General features: G+C 48.1%; 1 pseudogene; it reads right to left on the reverse strand.

Annotated features, from left to right (window-relative positions):
* Positions 1-3,423: 3,423 nt before the first annotated feature.
* LOC142289195 (U2 spliceosomal RNA) lies at positions 3,424-3,630 on the reverse strand (annotated as a pseudogene).
* Between the last annotated feature and the right edge of the window lie 3,259 nt (positions 3,631-6,889).

A 6,889-nucleotide genomic window follows, 5' to 3' on the forward strand; every position in this document is an offset into this window, starting at 1 on the left:
GACTTAACCGGCCGCACCGCTGCTAAGGCTTTCCAGGGTTATTTCTGTTGACCGCATTGGTACCCGGAGAGGGTGCTTACCGACCAGGGTCCGGCCTTTGAAGCAGAGGTATTCCAGGAATTCTGCCAGTTGTACGGCTGCAAGAAAATCCGGACCACGCCTTACCACGCCCAAACCAATGGCATTTGTGAAAAGATGAACCACTTGGTCCTGGGCCTCCTCAAGACGTTACCACTGGAAGAGCGGAACCTGTGGCTGGAGAAGCTACCTGACCTGGTCGATATGTACAACAACATCCCTTCCAGCTCTACGAAATGCACTCCAGCATACCTGATGAGAGCTCGTCCCGGCCGGCTACCAGTGGATCTGGAAATGGGCTTGGAAGCTTCAGAAGCACTCCTGTCGACAGCTGAATGGGACACTCGGCGGAGGACACAGTACCGACAGGTCCAGGAGTATGTTGAAAAGAACTTGTGCCGGAGTCGGGGACAACAGGAGCAGTGCTTCAACAAGAAGGCGCCTGCCGGTTCCTTCCAACCTGGGGATGTAGTGCTGAAGCGGAAAAGAAGGGCCCACAAGCTGGATGATCAATGGGAAAAAACCCCGTATGTAGTCCAGCCCACAGGATGGGAGAATGGGAAGGCCTACCAGATCAGCCGTGACCAGGGGGGGACTTTGGCCACGGTTTCCCGAGACCACCTGAAGAAGTGCCCACCAGCATTGAGAGTAGCGGATGAGGCTCCAGTTCCCAGTCCAGTGGAGAAGGAAAAAGAGGTAATCCACACCATGATGGGTGATTTTCCAGCAGACTGGCCTACACAGAACGGTGCGGTGATCCTTCCAGTGATACTGTTCCCACAACCCGTGGATGAAGAAATGATGGAAACGGTTAACCGCGAGCCAGTGCCCAGGGATGTACCTGTACCCAGCTCCCCTACGCCTCCGCCTGCCCCACATGATAGCAGGGAGGAGGAACTGACTGTTCCCTCTGCCCCACTGCCTGTCACCACTGACACCGGACCCCGAAGGTCCACTCGCCCCAACCTAGGTAGACCCCCACTTAGGTACAGGGAAACTACTCTTTAAAAGGGGGGGGCTTTATGTGTTGAGTGTACCAGTTTGAAAGTTTTAAATGATAAGTAAAGATGATCAACCAAAGAAGTTTACCTGATTGAACCGTGATTAAACCGGCCGTTGCCGGCAACTGTTGTCCCCGTAGGGACTGTGCAACCATTGCGTAAGGAACTGCTTACGGACAAGCCCGAGAACTTGCAGGGCAACCACAAACTTAGTGCAATGTAAATAAAAATGTTTGTTGGCTTGACACCGTTACCGCCTCCGGAGAGGCTGATTTGGGAGGATGGGCCTGGAGGAAAGGGATGGCCTAGGCCCGCCACTACCGTAACCGGTGGCGATCCTCCGGGGGTTCAGGGGTCCCCTTGGACGTGGGCCCCCTGAAAGAGACAGAACCCGCTCGGGCAACTTGGTGCTGGACTGGGGTCAAGGGGTGCTGCCCGCTTCTTAGGGGCAGCATCAGGGCCAGGTTGTTTGGGTGGGAGAAGAGCGGAAGCTGTACCGTTGTAAAATGTTTATGATGCTTTTACATGTTTTACCGTTTTATTCTTTTTCAGTTGTGAAAATAAAACCGGTGATGGACGGGCAGCCCGCGGACGGTCTGCATTTTACTATAGGGGAATGTGGCGCCCTGGACAAGCCAGGTCGTCACAGGTACTACACCAACACACTCTACACTCCGGCTAGGCACACCGAAGCTAAACACAAATCCTAGTTGCCTTCCTCCAGGGGCTGATGTCCACACCAGGGGGTGGGCCAGGCGGTTGATCCCACCCACCGAGGAGTTCACAGTCCTGGAGGCGGGAAAAGGAGTCAGATTAGAGATCAGTTTTGGAGTTAGAGAAGTGAAGAGGAGAGGAGACTGACCGTGTCCGGGTGTGTGGCCCGGGCACTCAGCAAGGTTGGCAGACGGTGGTGACCTTCTGCAGGAGAGGCTGATTGGAGTGAACCGTACGGACCGGGGATGGGCGGTGGCCCGCCGGTACCAGATCGGGGAGTGAAGAGAAGCCAGCACCATCCGGCAGGGCCTACGGACCCCGACCAGGCTAGGAGTCGCCGTAAAACCGGTCAAATCCGTTAGCGACAGGAACCTCCAGGGTTTCCCAGCAGTCAAGACCCGATTGAAGGCAACAGCTCACACCGTAGAGGGAAGCACAGTCACCGCCAAGGCTACAGTTCCCAGGGCCAGAGCCTGCGGGCAAAAGGGGCTCCCTCAGCATCCATCCAAGCTGGGGAGCGGGTTACCGGTGGGAAGCCCGCTAGATTTTGGGGGAATAAAAGGGGTCCAACACCACATCCCCACAGGTGCACACCCACCCATCAAAGAGAGCTATAAGCCAATACCACCTTCACATTGCCATTGTACCAAGGACATGTTGAGCAACATGAAGGCGGCTGGGGTTATCCGTGACAGTTGTAGCCTTTGGGCAGCTCTGTTGATCCTGTTAAAAAAGAAGGACGGCACCACTCCCCGTATTGAGGAATCGCTAGCTGCATTGAGAACTGCAAATTATTTTTCTACCCTTGATCTCACTAGTCACTATTGGCAAGTGTCCGTTGCTGAGGCAGACCGGGAGAAGACCGCCTTCGCCACCCCTATGGGTCTCTGCGAGTTCAAAAGCATGCCCTTCGAGCTGTGCAATGCGCCAGGAACCTTCCAGAGGCTGATGGAATGCTGCTTGGGACAAGATTTTAGGGTGTATAAAAAGGGAGATTAGATCCCGTGATCCCAACGTATTGTTACACCTCTATAAATCACTTGTAAGGCTACATCTGGAATATGGGAACCAGTTTTGGGCTCCACATTTTAAAAAGGACATTCAGAAGTTAGAGTCAGTTCAAAGGTGGGCAACTAGACTACTACAAGGAATGGAAGGCCTCCCATATGATGACAAGTTGAAAAAGTTATTAAGTGATTATTGGCTGCAATGGGGCTTTCTGGCTGGTGCCAGCCTCTCTTCTTAGCACACAGGAACCACAATCCCTACACCATGCTTCAATGGATTCTCTCATCCCAGCCCAGTAAAACTACATATTTTACACAGTCATAAGCAGCCAAAAGGGATCTATTCTATTCAATTGCAAATGATCTAGATAAGACTGAGAATAAGATACTGCACGGGACATAGCAGAGTTGGTCAAGTTGAGTGGAGATGAGTTTGCTATTTGGCACAGCTTTTTGCATCAATAAAGCAAGTAAAAGGTGTGAAAGATAAAAAAAAGGGTGAAAGTGTGTAAAGTGAATTGGCCAAATTGAGGTGCATATAAAGTTTTTGCTTTCTTTCAATTCACTAATGGGGCTCATTTGAATCAGGTGAATTGAGTTCTGCTTTTGGAAACTGGGTTAAGAAGGGGTGCACCGGTCCTGGAGGTACTGCAATACCAGGTCAATGCGTGGAGTGGACAGAGCAAGATTTTTTCCATCTCCTTGTTCTAAAAATCTATTTAATATATGGTCCCCAGAGAGGGGACGTATCAGATATTAAACTGATAAGAACAGATTTAATTTTTTTTTTTTTCTGTTTATCAGTAGGACTTCAAAATAACAAAGGTGATCGCCTCCCGTTGCCTGGGAACCGTCCAGGCACAAGAGGGCTATGTGTCACCAGAAGGCGCACACACTTCCTCAAGGCCGGCAGACGTGCAATCCCAGGCACCTTCCAGTACCGACCAAGGTAGCGTCCTCCGAAACTACACTTGATCTTAGCCAAAAGGCCAAGAAGCTATAACCCGAATTGGTTACGGCCTTGAGTGGCACCCTGGCCTATACCGGACACATCTTAGGGAGAGGGAGACAAACCCACGCCTACAGAAGACATTTTGTCACCCAAGCCAACCCTTGAAAAGGCTGTTTTGCAGAGCAAAAACAAGAAGAATGGTGCTTTTTGCAGCCGCCGCCCACTGCAATGAATCTGAATAACTCCTCCTTTTGGACACAAGCACCTCCCCTCCCCCTTGCAGTCTTTCCAATTCATGATACAAAAAGACGGACGGACAGGACAGGACAGGACAGGCTGCCTGACTTTCCGTCACTGCCACCCTTTGCCATCCTTGCCCGTAGAAAGCCCTTTCATCATCCCCAAACCCTAATCTTTTCCCTTCCCTTCCCAGATGCGTCTCACTCCCTTTCATTAGGAAGTGAGCGCAGCCTTTTCTTCGTTCTGCACATGCGCGACGTTAAACACAAATGCGCAGGCGTGCGTTCCATTACCCTCACTGCATTCCACTCCCATACAGGAAGTGGGCGCAGTTATTACTACGGTCGCACATAAAAGAACCCACGGCCACCACTGCACATAGCTGACTCCACCACAGGACACCCACTTCTACACCAACGCAGGTAAGACAGGATCGGCACCTCTATGCTCCCGTTACAATCAGGCTCAGTCACCATGTGATAACGCTCTCAACTCTTTAGTTGCAGGCTCCCCTTGCTTCACCTCCACTGGCTGTGCTGCCATTTCCTCTCCCACCTGGAAGGTATACTTTATTCCACTATTTTCCTGTTTCTCTCTTCCCCCTTTTCCCATAACCTACTTTTATCTGCATTTGTGGGGTATCTATATGCTATTTACATCATAGTTTTATTCATTAATATGGAAGGGAAGAGTGCCCATGAGAGTGTTGAACTGCGGAGAGCAAGAGATTAAGCTGCTCCGATTTGCCACCATTGATAAGCTGTTCTCAGTAGATACACATGCTATCCAAACAGCAGCATCCACCATTGCTTCAGCCCACCCATTCAGTGACAGCTCACCAAGTCAGCCAGAGGAGTGGTGTAAGGAATTACACGTAGGCACTGACTCCACACCTTCACATCACAAGAAGGGGGTCTACAGGCTAGTGCAAGAATACGAGCAAGTCTTCAGCAAACATCCGCTAGACTTTTGAAGAATAAAAGGGGTCAAACACTACATCCCCACAAGTGCACACCCACCCATCAAAGAGAGATATAAGCCAAAACTACCTGCACATTACCAGTGTACCAAGGACATGTTGAGCAACATGAAGGAGGCTGGGGTTATCCGTGACAGTTGTAGCCTCTGGGCAGCTCCGTTGGTCCTGTTAAAGAAGAAGGACAGCACCACTCCCCTGTATTGAGGAATAGCTAGCTGCATTGAGAACTGCAAATTATTTTTCTACCCTTGATCTCACTAGTCGCTATTGGCAAGTGTCCGTTGCTGAGGCAGACCGGGAGAAGACCGCCTTTGCCACCCCGATGGGTCTCTGCGAGTTCAAAAGCATGCCCTTCGAGCTGTGCAATTTGCCAGGAACCTTCCAGAGGCTGATGGAATGCTGCTTGGGACACCGAAACTTTGAAACGGTACTGCTATACCTTTATGATGTTATTGTTTATTCTAAAGCAAACAAGATTTTAGGGTGTATAAAAAGGGAGATTAGATCCGGTGATCCCAACGTATTGTTACCCCTCTATAAATCACTTGTAAGGCCACATCTGGAATATGGGGTAAAGTCCTGAGCAGGTTGATAACCATTGGTTTGAGCATGGTAGGGTGTAGTGCGCATCTTCCTGCATCGGTAAAAGCTGCAGAAGTCCTTGAAGATTTCCGCTTCAAAGGCTGTGCCTTGATCTGTGAGGACTCTCTCTGAGTAGCCATGAGGTCTGCATAAGTGTGCTTGGAAGACCTTCGCTGCAGTATGGGCCATTAGATCTTTGACTTGTACCACAACCATAAATCTCGAGTAGTTGTCTACCATCGTAAGTGCATACGTGAGCTCGCCTCGATATTCTGCAACAAAACTCCCTTTTTCGATTTCAGTTTCAGCAAACACTCCTCTTCCTGTAGAAAATATTTATCATTACCTAAGACAGTCATTCTAATGCATGACAATATTAAGGCAATTTAGTTAAAACTTGTTTTAACTCACCTTTAAGGGGATTGATGTATTTCATGGTCAATCCAGGTTTGTCAGTGATGGCACTGACATAATGTATGGCGTCTTTTTCGGGCGTTATCCTTTGCCTTTTCATTGTGAAAATCCAGTTGCCTATATCAAAGCAAATTCTACTACTTGTAAAGTATGCAGAAAATGAAATGTAGAACATATAACATCAACTGCTTAGGAACGCATCATAGGTTAGTACTTAAAAGGATATTGTCATGTTCTAGTCATAATGCAAGCTGGACATTTTTCATGTTACCCTGTAATCGCCGGCCTGTTCTAATGCTCACAAGCCAAGATATAGGCTCAGCTGCTAAGGCTTCCCTCTGCCTTCTGAATGAAACTTGAATATGTCTGGGTCACTGTGTATATAGCAGGTGCTCAGAAAAAATAAGAGTCAATTCAATAGAAATAGCTCTGGCACACTATAGTGATCAATAACGTAAGAAAAGAACTCTTGGAATGCTGAAAATTCTTTATTTGTGCAAAAGGATAATTCATCCAACGTTTCGACCTTGTTTTTAGGTCTTTATCAAGGATAAAGTTATCTAAGATCATAAAGGGTTACAAAACCATATAAACACGTAATTAGTACATAGTACAACATAACAGTACAATATATTGCTACTTGAGAGTACAATGGGTCAAATGACCATGATGCACATACAAAAAATTTTTCCAAAGCCATAGTGAAAACATTTGTACTGAGGAAAGAAAATTTCCACATGACCTATCTGGAGAAACATTCTGGATCAAACAACCAAAAATAGTCAAGCAGGTAAATACACACCTATATGGATAACAGGATGATATGTGTTCAATTGTATAGCGTCATTGCCATTAAGGTACAAATGGAAAACTTGCAATCCTATATAGTGAAGGAAATGAACACATATCATATCAAAGAACA

Source organism: Anomaloglossus baeobatrachus, unplaced genomic scaffold, assembly GCF_048569485.1.
Source record: "Anomaloglossus baeobatrachus isolate aAnoBae1 unplaced genomic scaffold, aAnoBae1.hap1 Scaffold_91, whole genome shotgun sequence".
In the NCBI taxonomy this organism is placed as follows: Eukaryota; Metazoa; Chordata; class Amphibia; order Anura; family Aromobatidae; genus Anomaloglossus; species Anomaloglossus baeobatrachus.